Below are 14,985 nucleotides of genomic sequence, written 5' to 3'. Positions count from 1 at the left end.
CCTGTCGCCCTACCCCGCACTTCTCACTTCTTTCTTTACAACCCCCGTCTGTCAACACTTTCTTTGTCTTTGGGCGCACACTGCGGGACATACTTAGTTTAACCTTCAAATTTATTTGTGACGAAATTTGATTCGTCACATATTATAGCATTAATATTTCAAGATTTGTGACGGAATCAACATATCGTTGGTGGATAAGGCCATTATAATATTATAAAAGTCGCGATTTCGATTTGTTGTTATTTTGCTCTGGATACGTTTGCTCACAATTAGTTATCGGATTTAGAAGTACAGCGCTTCTTAGTTTAGCCACAGACATGAATTGTTTAGTACTCACTGTTTCCTTGAACTGTTGTGGGGAGGTGGGGGAGGGTGCAGTGACCTGCTGACCCAGCCAGCGGCCCCGTGGCCCAGTTGCTTCCGCCCGGTGTACCTTGCCTCCCCACCGACTCTCCACCTACTCCCCCAGTACCACCCACCACAACCCTCTGCCACCTACCGCGAGTAGACGGCGTGGCGGCGGGCCCGAGGCACGTGTGCGCTCCGTGCGACCTGCTCTCAACTCTCTACTCTCTGATGCCTTCGCTATCCCGGAGGAGAATCTTCCAGGATAGCGAAGCAGGATAGCGAACATTAAAAAACCGACATGGGATGGAGCTCCTTCGAATCGGGTACGAATGGCGCGGCTGCGAGGCGCGCACCTATACATTCTCGAGTTTAGGCTTATTCGGGTACGTCTTGCCTGCAGTATGCACTGTTGTTTGTTACTTGGGTAGGATAAGAAATACCTCTTAATTTTTTATAAAACAAATTGATTTTGTAATAATAACATTTTATCTGAGATAAATGGCATTAATTTACACCATGTTCTTTACTAATTATGCAAATACACTTTGAAAGACCGTTTTACATTCCCAGGATCAGTGATGAAGATTCCAAGATTCTAAATGCACAACAAACGCAGTCTATGAGACCCTTCATGCAAGCAACCAAATCGATGCAGAATCTTTCAATCAATGTCTAAACATTAAGCTCTGTTACTCCATTTTTTAAATGATTATTCTATTTTTAATTAATATTCGCAAAACACCTTATAATAAACATTCGTATTTTCCTAATTAGTTTTGCTAAGATTCTATACCAGTTCTACCGATTGAAATGAACACTGTCCGATTCAATTAAAAATAAAAAGTGGGTGTGTCAAGCCTACGCAAGACAGAAGTGAAACTTCTAGTATTCTTCTCTCTTATTATTAGGGCTTTTTTATACTAATTTTCATATATTTATTGGCAGGTAGAGTAGAAATTAATATTGTTTAGCGTTTGCCAACGACCATACCATGTTGAACACACCGGTTCTCGTCCGATCACCGAAGTTAAGCAACATTGGGCGCGGTCAGTACTTGGATGGGTGACCGCTTGGGAACACCGCGTGCCGTTGGCCCATTTTTTATGGTAATTTCATGTTTTTGAAGTGAAACTTCTTTACCCGCGTCATGCAATTTCGAGTACCGGAGTAAAACCAACTCATGACCGAAACGAAAATGCGGGACCGATTAAAGTTCATTTGATCTAGTCAAAGTTTTGAAGTAAAATATAAATGCTTCTTAGCTCATCTCGACAACTGGCGTTGGTGGTGTAATGGTCAGCGTAGTTGCTTTCCAAGCAGTTGATCCGAGTTCGATTCTCGGCCATCGCACATAATTTTTTTTGTTTTTAACGCCTTTTTTTTTTTCAATGGTTGACCATAATATCAATCCACTAAGTAATATTTTAGGCCTGTAGCATACTTGAAAAGTTAAAGAATGATATAAAATTTTTTATGATGTTAACGATAAAAAAATAAAAAAAAACATAAAATTACCATAAAAAATGGGCCAACGGCACGCGGTGTTCCCAAGCGGTCACCCATCCAAGTACTGACCGCGCCCAATGTTGCTTAACTTCGGTGATCGGACGAGAACCGGTGTGTTCAACATGGTATGGTCGTTGGCAAACGCTAAACAATATTAATTTCTATTCTACCTGCCAATAAATATATGAAAATTAGTATAAAAAAGCCCTAATAATACTGAAAACATTAGCAAGGTGTGTGCGACGTTGATAAAAATAATCATTACATACGCGCTTGAAAAAGATCGTAATTACATCCATAACTTTGCAGGAATTTTTTTTTTCAATGGTTGACCATAATATCAATCCACTAAGTAATATTTTAGGCCTGTAGCATACTTGAAAAGTTAAAGAATTTTATGATATTATTAATGATAGTAACGATAAAAAAATAAAAAAAAACATGAAATTACCATAAAAAATGGGCCAACGGCACGCGGTGTTCCCAAGCGGTCACCCATCCAAGTACTGACCGCGCCCAATGTTGCTTAACTTCGGTGATCGGACGAGAACCGGTGTGTTCAACATGGTATGGTCGTTGGCAAACGCTAAACAATATTAATTTCTACTCTACCTGCCAATAAATATATGAAAATTAGTATAAAAAAGCCCTAATAATACTGAAAACATTAGCAAGGTGTGTGCGACGTTGATAAAAATAATCATTACATACGCGCTTGAAAAAGATCGTAATTACATCCATAACTTTGCAGGAATTTTTTTTTTCAATGGTTGACCATAATATCAATCCACTAAGTAATATTTTAGGCCTGTAGCATACTTGAAAAGTTAAAGAATTTTATGATATTATTAATGATAGTAACGATAAAAAAATAAAAAAAAACATGAAATTACCATAAAAAATGGGCCAACGGCACGCGGTGTTCCCAAGCGGTCACCCATCCAAGTACTGACCGCGCCCAATGTTGCTTAACTTCGGTGATCGGACGAGAACCGGTGTGTTCAACATGGTATGGTCGTTGGCAAACGCTAAACAATATTAATTTCTACTCTACCTGCCAATAAATATATGAAAATTAGTATAAAAAAGCCCTAATAATAAGAGAGAAGAATACTAGAAGTTTCACTTCTGTCTTGCGTAGGCTTGACACACCCACTTTTTATTTTTTATTTTTTTATCGTTACTATCATTAATAATATCATAAAATTCTTTAACTTTTCAAGTATGCTACAGGCCTAAAATATTACTTAGTGGATTGATATTATGGTCAACCATTGAAAAAAAAAATTCCTGCAAAGTTAATAATAATAATAATAATAATTGGATAATTTGTAGAGCGCCGTTTTTGTGAAAAATCACCTCAAGGGCGCTGTACAATTTATTTCCTAGGATCTACATTTGTTATTTAAAGTTATGGATGTAATTACGATCTTTTTCAAGCGCGTATGTAATGATTATTTTTATCAACGTCGCACACACCTTGCTAATGTTTTCAGTATTATTAGGGCTTTTTTATACTAATTTTCATATATTTATTGGCAGGTAGAGTAGAAATTAATATTGTTTAGCGTTTGCCAACGACCATACCATGTTGAACACACCGGTTCTCGTCCGATCACCGAAGTTAAGCAACATTGGGCGCGGTCAGTACTTGGATGGGTGACCGCTTGGGAACACCGCGTGCCGTTGGCCCATTTTTTATGGTAATTTCATGTTTTTTTTTATTTTTTTATCGTTACTATCATTAATAATATCATAAAATTCTTTAACTTTTCAAGTATGCTACAGGCCTAAAATATTACTTAGTGGATTGATATTATGGTCAACCATTGAAAAAAAAAATTCCTGCAAAGTTATGGATGTAATTACGATCTTTTTCAAGCGCGTATGTAATGATTATTTTTATCAACGTCGCACACACCTTGCTAATGTTTTCAGTATTATTAGGGCTTTTTTATACTAATTTTCATATATTTATTGGCAGGTAGAATAGAAATTAATATTGTTTAGCGTTTGCCAACGACCATACCATGTTGAACACACCGGTTCTCGTCCGATCACCGAAGTTAAGCAACATTGGGCGCGGTCAGTACTTGGATGGGTGACCGCTTGGGAACACCGCGTGCCGTTGGCCCATTTTTTATGGTAATTTTATGTTTTTTTTTATTTTTTTATCGTTAACATCATAAAAAATTTTATATCATTCTTTAACTTTTCAAGTATGCTACAGGCCTAAAATATTACTTAGTGGATTGATATTATGGTCAACCATTGAAAAAAAAAAAGGCGTTAAAAACAAAAAAAATTATGTGCGATGGCCGAGAATCGAACTCGGATCAACTGCTTGGAAAGCAACTACGCTGACCATTACACCACCAACGCCAGTTGTCGAGATGAGCTAAGAAGCATTTATATTTTACTTCAAAACTTTGACTAGATCAAATGAACTTTAATCGGTCCCGCATTTTCGTTTCGGTCATGAGTTGGTTTTACTCCGGTACTCGAAATTGCATGACGCGGGTAAAGAAGTTTCACTTCAATAAAATAAATTTTATATGAAGGACCTACTGGTACCTACAAACTGGCTGGTTTTCCGCGACACGCCTCCCCCCTCCTCCCCACAACTCCCACAACTCCCATTGGGAAATCCCATGAGTTGTGCAAAGGGAGGTTGGAAATAATGTATTCAACTCCAGAGATCGCTTTACTGCAAAGACATAATTTTGAAATCATAAAATCTCTGATTTATTAAACAATATAAACCTTTTACTCGTATAGTATCTTGAATATTCAAATGAATGTCAGATACGAACGACAGCAATGATTATTAATTATTTACTGAAACGATTTTATCCAGCTTTATAGTGTATTTATCTACAGGGTGTTATTTCGAGATCTTTTAGGATTATACTTCATATTTTTATTCGTGAACCTTGGTGTCGATGATGATTGATTTTAGACACGCTCTATTTTTTTCCAGATTTACAGAAATTTGGTGGCTCTCACCCACTGAAGATCTCTTCAAATCAATAACCCACATCTCTATGAGCAAATGATTAAATAAAATGTTGTCTTTTTTAATCAGAAAAAATATTATCGAGGCTTTTGATTCACATTTATTGTAATTTTACCTCACCCATCTTCAAACGTCTTACGTTTTACGTTTCGTTTTTTAAATCATATACTATATATATTTGTTAGTAGTTAGTTTTTTTTTTAAATTAAGATAGTAAAATGTAAAAAACCAAGTTTTTTACGGTAAGTGCCTCATACAATTGATTTTCGTATGAGGCACTTACGGAAAATATTTATAAATCGCATTAACAGTAATAAAAATAGGGGAGGGGTAAATAAAAACATATTATAAATCCTCTAAATGAATCCTAACCACTGCACGATGTTGGCTTGAACGCCGAAACAGCTGTCACAACCATCAAAACGGAAATACTTGCAGAACTTAATAATAACATAATAAAAATTGATTTACTTATATACATGGTGTCCGGAAACTCGTAGTACAAGCCGGAAACTGGAGAATGTATACCACACGGGGAACCCAAATAAACATAAAGTTTTTTGATTTGAACATTTTTATAAAAAAAAAAAACCAAAAAAATATATTTTTCGACTATTTCAAGGTTCAAATTTTTTCGTCACTATTTGTTTTACTTTTAAATTTTTAAATAGTTTTAATTAGTTGGGTACTTTGATCTTCAGTAATAGTTTATAAGAATTTGATCAAAAAAAATCAACTTCTGACTCGATTTACTCGAAAACGAAAGCTCAAATCAAAAAAAATTATACTACACAATCGACTCCAAATGTGATGTAGATTCACCAGTTTCCCGCTTGTACTACGAGTTTCCGGACACCATGTATAGTAAACCAAAAGTTAAATTGTGTTCAACGAATTAAATACATTAATAATAAATAACTTAATAACTACACACTTCGTAAAACTAAATGTAATATCGCCACATATCATGTTCCAAAGATTTTCCGTAATTTTTGTAAATATGGGAACTGCGTCGGCCTCCCGTTGCTAATGACATAATTCATACCTCGGCAGAAATCATCACGATTCATGTGATATTGAGTAGCGATCGATGGCAATTCTTGCTTCTTGGTCGCATGCAACACACGCTTCCTTGACACAATTCTTTAGTTTGGGTCGTTCTTACACAATTATTTAATGTATCTTTGGGCTAGTCCAACTTTCATATTATTCAACCCCTTAAAAGCATTATGAAACGCGAAAAATTATTTTACTGCAACCTGATTTTTTTTAACTTTCACGTCAACAAGTCCCACTCTTTTTTTTTCTTATTTTTAAGGTCAGAGTTATAACTCGTTGCAGGTAAGTGAAGTTGTGTACCTTTTTAGATTGTTATTAACTGATCCATATGTAAACCAAACAATATGTGATGTGTCTCAATGAAAGTTCGGGTACAATAATCTGTGACATCATCTTCCTCAGTCTAGAATTTCGCTCGCATCATCATTTCGACCGTCGTCTACAATATTAGTATTTATATTGGACAACTATTTGATGATTGTTCTTGCAACCACGTGTTGTGACGGAAAAAAAAGATTTGCAAGAGAGATGGGTACATAATAACAGCCATTGGCAAATTTTTGCGCAGTCCAGGGAACATTTCTATTTTTAATTACTAAATCTGCGCTGTTACAGCTTTATCCTTTTTTCTCTGCAATAAATAAAACCTGACACAAATGTTTTAACAGAACCTTCACAAACGACCTGTGGCAATATAAACACACAAAATCTCAACTAATTCAATTTTCAAATTAACAAAAATTTTGACTGTAAAATAAAAGCTATATTTGTTGGTTTGCAACTATCTAGACTAGATGCTGGGAGTCGATTTAGTTGCATGCAAATAATTCGGGATTCGAGGTAGTAATAGTAATTAAATAAAGCTACAATAATTATTTAGAAACCGGCGCCGGCGCCGCGAGTCTGACCACCTTGTACAACTGTACGTGTACGTATTCCACAATACCAATATGTACAAAGCAGTTCGAGCAGTAAACAGTATAATTTAATACTATACCTCCAAGCACTAGCACTACTACCACTACTACTACTACTAGTATTGTTCGGCTTTTACTCTTATTAGACACATATCACTTGTCGGATTAATACTTCTCTGATTACGATCCTTCCGTTACTGGGATGTTAACATATATTTTCTAGGTTTATTTTATCAGACCTCACTCTCGTAGGAAAATAGTTGGCAAATGACAAGGTGATTGGAAAACTGCTGGAATTATTATTTCGCAAATCAACATTATTTTAAATTAAATTAAACTTTAATTGTTCCCGTTAAACATGAGACACAAAAAACATTCGACAAGCAAAATTAAAATATGGATTAAAGAACCAAAACGGCTAAATTACAAAATAAATTTATCTTAAAAGAATCAAAAATATAATTACATGGTACACATATTATATGCAATAGTATATAGTTACACAAACATTGCTTAGTTTTTATATCTGCCCTAATTATTTTATTTTTATAATTCACTTTATTTAATTTTATTTCTTAATATTTCATTTAATTTTGTTTAATTAACATAATTTCAATACAGTCCATTTTATTTACATACGTAATTTGTCACATAAAATTGGAAAATGGGGGCCTCGGACTTTGCGTAACAAAATATTGACCACACGTTTTATACGATAAAACCATATTATCCTAGGGTTCTATTATCCTTGGCGAGAACAAAATATTGACCACACGTTTTACACAAGTAAAACTATAACAGGGTTCTATTATCTTTGGCAAGAACATTGATTGGATTTTTTTTCAGACTAAGCATCTACTTCAAACAACCAACAAAGTAATACATCTTGGAAAAATGTTATTTGTGAATCCGGACGTTGTCATGAGAATATCTTAAAGTGGTCCAGGGTTGAAATCCGAGTCATGACAATAAATGTTTTCTGGTATTTTTTTAATAATGTATGTTGTTTTTTGGTGCTGATTCAATATTTATTAAACCACAAAAAAATTTCACTTTAAATATATTATGATTTCGGAGGAAATTTTAGTAAGAAGTGACCTACTTACAAATCATATGATTTCAAAGGAAATTTTAGTGAGAAATGGCCCACTTTCAAATCATATGATTTCAGAGGAAATTTTAGTAAGAAGTTACCAACTTATCAATCATATGAAAGGAAATTTTAGAGAGAAGTGACTTATTTACAAATCATATGATTTCATAGGAAAATTTAGTAAGAAGTTACGTACCTTCAAATTTATGATTTCAGATATAATTTTAGTATAAGAAGTGACCTACTTACAAATCATATGTTTCAGTAGAAATTTTAGTAAGAAGTGACTTACTTACAAATTATATGATTTAATTTTTTGTTATATTTATTGTTGTATTAATTGTTCTAGGTTATTTATAATGCAGTGTAGTATGATCAGGTTCAGACTTCAACGATAATCCGAGATAGATCATTACGTTTACTACACCGAATACATGATTATCTTAACTAGCGAGCAGCTGGGATCTTCTGGTGATCTTCTACCCACTACATTCGTATTTATACTGTGTCATCTACCTGTACTGACAGAGTCAACCTCACTACTTATATATCCCACATTTATTAAATAAGACAAAATATGAAACATTCTTTTTGGACGGAAGGCGCGAGGTCTACCGTTCACAGAACTACTAGTTGTACGGATTAATGAAGTGCCTTCACGTCACATTGTGTTGATTGTTTACAAATGGAGCAGGCAGCACGGAGCAGGGTGTGGGGAGCAGGGCGCAGGGCGCACGAAGCGGGGTGCAAGGGGCACTGCGCGGCGTGTAGTGCAGCGGGAAGTTCCCAGCCAGGGGGACGCTCCCCGCTCTATTGTGTAATTCCTATTCACGGGCAGGGTGCACATTGCAGATTGCACACTAACTACTCTGCTCTTGTTTGTCTCTTTGAGGAAATGGTTGATGATTTTCGCAAATTACATCTTTTGGTAACATGATTCAGCCTACTGAAGATAAGTCCTAATGGTTCAGACTTAAAAAGTAAGTAAGGCGGTTTAAAACAAATGCCACAAACACTTAGAAGAATATATGTTTTACTTTGAAAGGAGTTTTGTGGTTATCCATTATCTGTCACAAACCAAGTTACATTACAGTGCGCTAAATCCAGTGAAAAAATTCGTGATATGTCCATATTCCTAGGACTAACTTAATCAAACAATGTGTTTAATTCTCCAATCGAATGTTAGATTTATTGTTTTCAAGTTATTGAAGATCTCCAAACGTAACTACCACATCGTATAATTTCTCAAAAGCTGAATACCATAATATTATAGAGTACCTTACCTCAGTAGATTGGTCATTTTTAGACGATGAAAATAATTTAAATAATCAATTAGAAAAATTTAACATACCTTGATAGAACGCTTTGTTCCCAGGGTTAACTTCACACCATCTAACTATCCCAAATATACTTAATTACGAAAAGAGTTTAAAGAATTATCAAGAAAATGCGCTAATTTATTTATTTATTATTTTATTTACGCCCTAATGGGCTTTTACATGAAAATATACATTTACATTGATTACAATAATTGAACATAAGAAGATAAATGGAGTTAATTGTAAGAAAGCAACACATATAATAAAATTTTGTGCAAATTAGCAAAACACTAATAAGATGGATTCAATATAAAATATACCCAAGCATGAAATAGTAAGTAAAAGAAAGTTCAACATAAAAAGTAAGTAAGTGGGTGTGTTTAAACCCAGTATTAATTGTGAGTTTAACAAATCGATAAACCAATATAAATTAGAGTGTAACTTACTCGTGAGGTAAAGAACATTATAACAGAGATTTAAAAAAAAAAAAAAAAATAACAAAATAAGAGTTGCACCTGTAAAAAGCAAAAACTAATAGAATTTAGCAATATCGACATGAATAAGAAATAATAAGATCTGAGATGGAACATAGTGTTATGTATAAAAAGTAGTTAGTAGGTATATGCATACAATTATAAGTGTATAGTAGAGCAAATAAAAAACAAACAAATATGGATATAATTTACTTGAAAGGTTTCGAATGGGAGAAGATGTAATAAAATTATTAAAGCTATAAAAGTTAATTATTAGCCGATAGAATCGAAATAAGTTGCCTTTTAAAGCTCACAAAATTGTCAAAACCAAACATATCTATAAGTTCACAGTATTTATTCGCAAGGTTGTGAATTCTAGGAATTGGTGAAAAAATAGAATAATTAGTGTTGAGGTTCTTGTTAAATTTAAAAGTATCTTTACTGCGAGTTTGCCTAGCAGGAACATTAATGCAAATAAGTTCCAACAAATTAGGGCTGTCAATTAAAGATTTAATAATTTTGAATAAAAATAGCAAATCAATTAACACTCTTCTATCAGATAATTTAAGAAGTTTAGTTTCAGCAAGCAAGTTATTGTAATTTATAAATTCGATTGGAATTTTCATTTTAAAATTAATGTACCCAAGGAATTTATTTTGTACTTTTTCTAATGATTGAGAATGGACCTTGTAGTACGGTGACCATACGGTGGAATTGTATTCTAATTTGCTTCGTACTAACGAGCAATACAGATGTTTTAATGTTGACATACTTTTAAAATTTGCTCCCATTCTCAAAATAAAACCTAGTATTCTCATCGCATCGCTTGTTATTTCATCGATGTGTTCGTTAAACTGTAGACTCTCGTGGAATATAACACCAAGATCACGAATCTGTGATACACGAAGAAGATTAGCACCATTCATAAAATAGGAAAAATTAAGTGGATTTTTGCCTTTGTAAAAACTGATAATCTGGCATTTACCTAAATTTAGTTGCAAATCATTGACAGAACACCACGCACATAGTTTATTAAGGTTCAACTGCAAAATTGCGCGATCGTCATCGTCTTTGATTATTCTGTATATCTTCAGATCGTCGGCAAATAACAGGACTTTAACATTAGTAAAAATATTAACAATATCATTGATAAACAAACAAAATAATATTGGGCCCAAGTGAGATCCCTGTGGTACTCCGCTCGAGGCAGCAAATGTATAAGAAGTAAACGAATCTATCTTGACTGCTAAGTACCTTCCTAATAGATAACTCTTAAACCATTCCAACATGCTCCCTCTTATTCCCAACAATTTTAGTTTACGTAATAATATTTTGTGGTTTACTTTATCAAATGCCTTACTGAAGTCAGTATATATGGAATCAGTTTGATGTGATGCATTAAGGGCATTAACAATATCATTCGTGTACAATATCAAATTGGTAAGAGTAGATCTACCTTTAATGAATCCATGTTGAAGGGGAGAGATGGTTCGATTGATTCGGGATATCAACTTATCTAGTACTAGGCTTTCAAAAAGTTTGGGTAAAGTAGACATTATACATATTGGCCTATAATTTGTTACTTCGCTCTTATTACCTTTTTTGAAAATGGGCGTTAAAAGACTAAACTTCCAAAGGTCCGGGAATACACCTGATGAGAGTGACTTTGTAAATAACTTATGAATAGGATATGACAATGTATGCATACAATTTACTAAAAACCTGGGCGGAACATTATCAGGTCCTGCGGATTTTCGGAAATCAAGACTCTTCAGCTTAGATATAATATCGTCTATGGTTACATTACAGTCAGATATATCAAGAGTTTCAACCAAATCAAAGCACGAAATATTGCTGTCTTCACTTGCATTAATGTAAACGCCGCTAAAAAAATCAGCAAAAAGATTAACAGTGTCCTGAAGATTTTGGGATAATTTAGAATCGAATGACACACTACTAGGTATGTAAGTACCATTTTCTTTTTGGGATTTAACATATTTCCAAAAGAAATTTGAGTCGTCCATGATAGAGCCTTCGACATCACTAATGTAATTTTTGTAACATTTTGCGGAGAGCTTATTGCACTCTGCCCTCAATTTTTGAAACGCAGTATAATCGATGGCCAGGCGACTTTGTTTGAATCTCTTATGAGATGAAGGTGTACATTAATATCATCGTCGCTATCAAAGAATGACCAGTCAGTCTGTTTAAGGAAATTTGAAATTTTAACATAGTCAGCTTTTTTGAAATTTCGAGTTTCTACTACCTTTTTTACGATAGGAATTGGTTTAAGATTGGACATGCATATTTCTAGTGGTGGATGGTAAACATCGACAGGTAATAGAATTTCGGTACTTCTCACAACACAGATGTCAGACACATTTGACAGTGCCAAATCCAACGTACGACCTCCTATATTAAGAACATTATTACACTGTGTTAGACCTAAGAACAGTGCCATATCTCTAATAACACGAATATTAACATTAGAACAAGAATTGACAGAATTCATATTACACCAATCATAATGTGGCAGATTGTAATCACCAACTAGAAGTAGTTTAGTATTAGGATATTTAGCACAAATTGATTCAACCTCGTCGCAGTGATTGCTGTAGCTTTGGACATCATAATGGTTATATTAACCTAATAAGAAAAGAGCTACACCAAAATTTTAAAAAAATATGGAGTTTTTCTAAAACTCAACAAAAAAATGATTGTAGATTTACCACTAACATGCACTTAAAAGAAAAATGTGCCAACAGTATCGGAGGTATAGTTAATCTCTTTGCTGATTCATTTAAAAGTGTTTACGACTCAGTTATTCCTGTCAATACTGTTCCCGATATTTCAGTTCTAAGCCAATGTTTCATCAAAATAGAAGCCATAGAAAAAGGTATGAAAGAATTAGTTAGCAATAAATCTGCTGGACTGGATAGTATTGCTCCAATATTTTTCATAACCTCTGTAAGTAGTCTGATATATCCTCTACATAAACTCTTTAAGGTGAAGCTTAGTGCTAAATGTTTTTTTTGATTAATCTTTATAAAGAATTGGTATATATTATGAATACCAAAAAATATGCTTTAGATAAATTGAAGGATTTCATATCGTTTCGCTTGAGTAGAATACAAATAAAAAATAAATTACTCAATAAATAATATAAATTCAAACTACTAAATTTAAAAAAAAAATGTATGAACGCGTAAAGGAAACAACTTTAAAAAAAGTATTATAGCTAAGATTATCTGTGTCTGTTTCACATGATTAACTTATTGCTTTCTTATAAAATCATTTACAAAATAAATAAAAACCAGTTTTGTGCTTGCAATCGAACGTTTCTGGACTCACAAATCAAGCGATTTTAATGCCTATTACCTACAATAATTATTGGTATACTAAGAATGTACACATTTTCGGCTTGTAGCTTCCTCTACAACAAGTTTAACAAGTTTTTGTGTTCAGGGTCTTTTCCAGCTCAGTGCAAAAAGAGTTATTTAACACCTATTAACTACAGACCAATTTGTATAATGTCTGCTTTACCGAATTTTTTTGAGAAATTAGTCCTAGATATCATTGTAAAACCTATCAACAACATTATTGTTCCTAACCAACATGGCTTCATTACAAGTCACTCTAACTTAATTAATTTAATGATTTATGAAAATTAAATATCTGAATCTCTTGGTCTCAAACAACAAGTGGACAGTACATAATCTGATTTTAGTAAAGATTTTGACAAGGTTCGACATCACATACTTTTAAACTTCGATTGTTGGGCATTAAAATTAAATTATTGAGTTGGATTATTAGTTATCTTAGCAATAGGCTGCTTAAACGTAAATATTAATTCTGTACAATCTTATATATTTGAGGCCACGCATGGGGTTCCTCAAGGGTCCCACCTCGGCCCAATATTTTTCTAATTATTCATCAATGATATTGCTGACCAATTTTATAATATAACAATAACAGAACCTCTAGATTTCTGATGACTTGAAATATATAAAATAATACGGAATGTAAACGATTGCCAAATATACAGACTAACTTAAATCAACTTCATCAATGGTGTGAACAAAATGCTTTAATTTTTAACATTGAGAAATTTCAAGAAGTAAGATTGTCCAAAACTCGTTATAATATGAATCTTACATGAATATACATTAAATAATATTAAATTAATACCAGTGTCACAAATTCGTGACTTGGGTGTAATACTCGGTGAAAACTTGACATTCATTACACACATCAACTGTATAACTATGTAATACGGCTTTAAAGATGGTTGGATTCCTTTGCAGAACTTTAAATGATTTTAAGTCCTTAGATTGTATGAGAACCCTCTATATTTCATTAGTCAGAAGTCAAGTGGAACATAATTCACCTGTTTGGTCCCCTTATTATTAGATTATTAGAATTCTGAGTATACATTAATTATGTCAGTTTGATGAATCAATTGCATGTAATAACACTATCTGGTATCAGAATTAGTAAGAAACCTGGTTTTGTTACACAGATACATTTAAAACTTTATTGACAGTCCCGCCATCGTTGTCACTATTAAATTCCATGTGCCGACTTGGAATACAAGACAAAATACAACTTTCTTCCGACAAAATACACAACCAACTATCAGGCACACTCACTGACCAATAGGATACATGATCTGGGCAACAAGTATGGTGGTGTAATTTATATATTTACTGACTCCATTTATAGAACTAAGCGTAATATATATCAGTAATTTGTTGAACCCTACAAATTAGAGTATCTAGCGTTGGTAATGTAGTTTTAGTGATTAGTCTTATATATATTATTGTTGTAGTTTCTATAATATTTTATGTTACTGTTACATCTTTTATTAATATTATTTATATTCATTAGCTTAATTTTTTATGTTTAATTTACGATAGCTTTCTCGATATATTCTGTTTCAAAATGCTTGTAAAAGCCCAGCTGGGCGTAAAACGAAATAAAATAAAATTGATAATTAGATAATTTAATTTGAAATTGAAAAATTGATTTTACTAAGGAAATAATTAATTATTGAAAAGAGGTTAGTAAATAAAAACGTTACTTAATGCACATTACGTTAAGATGAGAACAACCAACCTCTTTCGGCACAACCGTACTTTGCCACGGCAGTTTATATCTGTCGTGAACAAGTCACTACTATCTCGAAGCCGTGTTGGTGGTTTTATCTTACAAAATTATATACCTAATAACTACGGTATGTGAAATTTAATATGAT

The 14,985-nt window shown here is 33.3% G+C and overlaps 1 protein-coding gene and 6 non-coding genes across 7 annotated transcripts in view; 3 read left to right on the top strand and 4 right to left on the bottom strand.

Annotated features, from left to right (window-relative positions):
- LOC149417727 (neuropeptide SIFamide receptor-like) overlaps positions 1–14,985 on the bottom strand; it is a 132,498-nt gene that overhangs the window by 105,729 nt on the left and 11,784 nt on the right. The gene's annotated exons all lie outside the window — the stretch shown is intronic.
- LOC149417733 (5S ribosomal RNA) lies at positions 1,325–1,443 on the top strand. The gene has a single exon (XR_016303185.1). It is a non-coding gene; the product is annotated as a 5S ribosomal RNA (ribosomal RNA).
- Positions 1,875–1,993, bottom strand: LOC149417732 (5S ribosomal RNA). Its single transcript, XR_016303184.1, has one exon. It is a non-coding gene; the product is annotated as a 5S ribosomal RNA (ribosomal RNA).
- LOC149417731 (5S ribosomal RNA) lies at positions 2,317–2,435 on the bottom strand. The gene has a single exon (XR_016303183.1). It is a non-coding gene; the product is annotated as a 5S ribosomal RNA (ribosomal RNA).
- Positions 2,759–2,877, bottom strand: LOC149417730 (5S ribosomal RNA). The gene has a single exon (XR_016303182.1). It is a non-coding gene; the product is annotated as a 5S ribosomal RNA (ribosomal RNA).
- Positions 3,428–3,546, top strand: LOC149417729 (5S ribosomal RNA). The gene has a single exon (XR_016303180.1). It is a non-coding gene; the product is annotated as a 5S ribosomal RNA (ribosomal RNA).
- On the top strand, positions 3,870–3,988 carry LOC149417728 (5S ribosomal RNA). The gene has a single exon (XR_016303173.1). It is a non-coding gene; the product is annotated as a 5S ribosomal RNA (ribosomal RNA).

The sequence above is a fragment of the Hesperophylax consimilis genome, chromosome 14 (genome assembly GCF_061612785.1).
Source record: "Hesperophylax consimilis isolate HC1 chromosome 14, BYU_Hcon_1.0, whole genome shotgun sequence".
NCBI lineage: Eukaryota > Metazoa > Arthropoda > Insecta > Trichoptera > Limnephilidae > Hesperophylax > Hesperophylax consimilis.
This window is presented reverse-complemented; position numbering and strand designations above follow the sequence as displayed.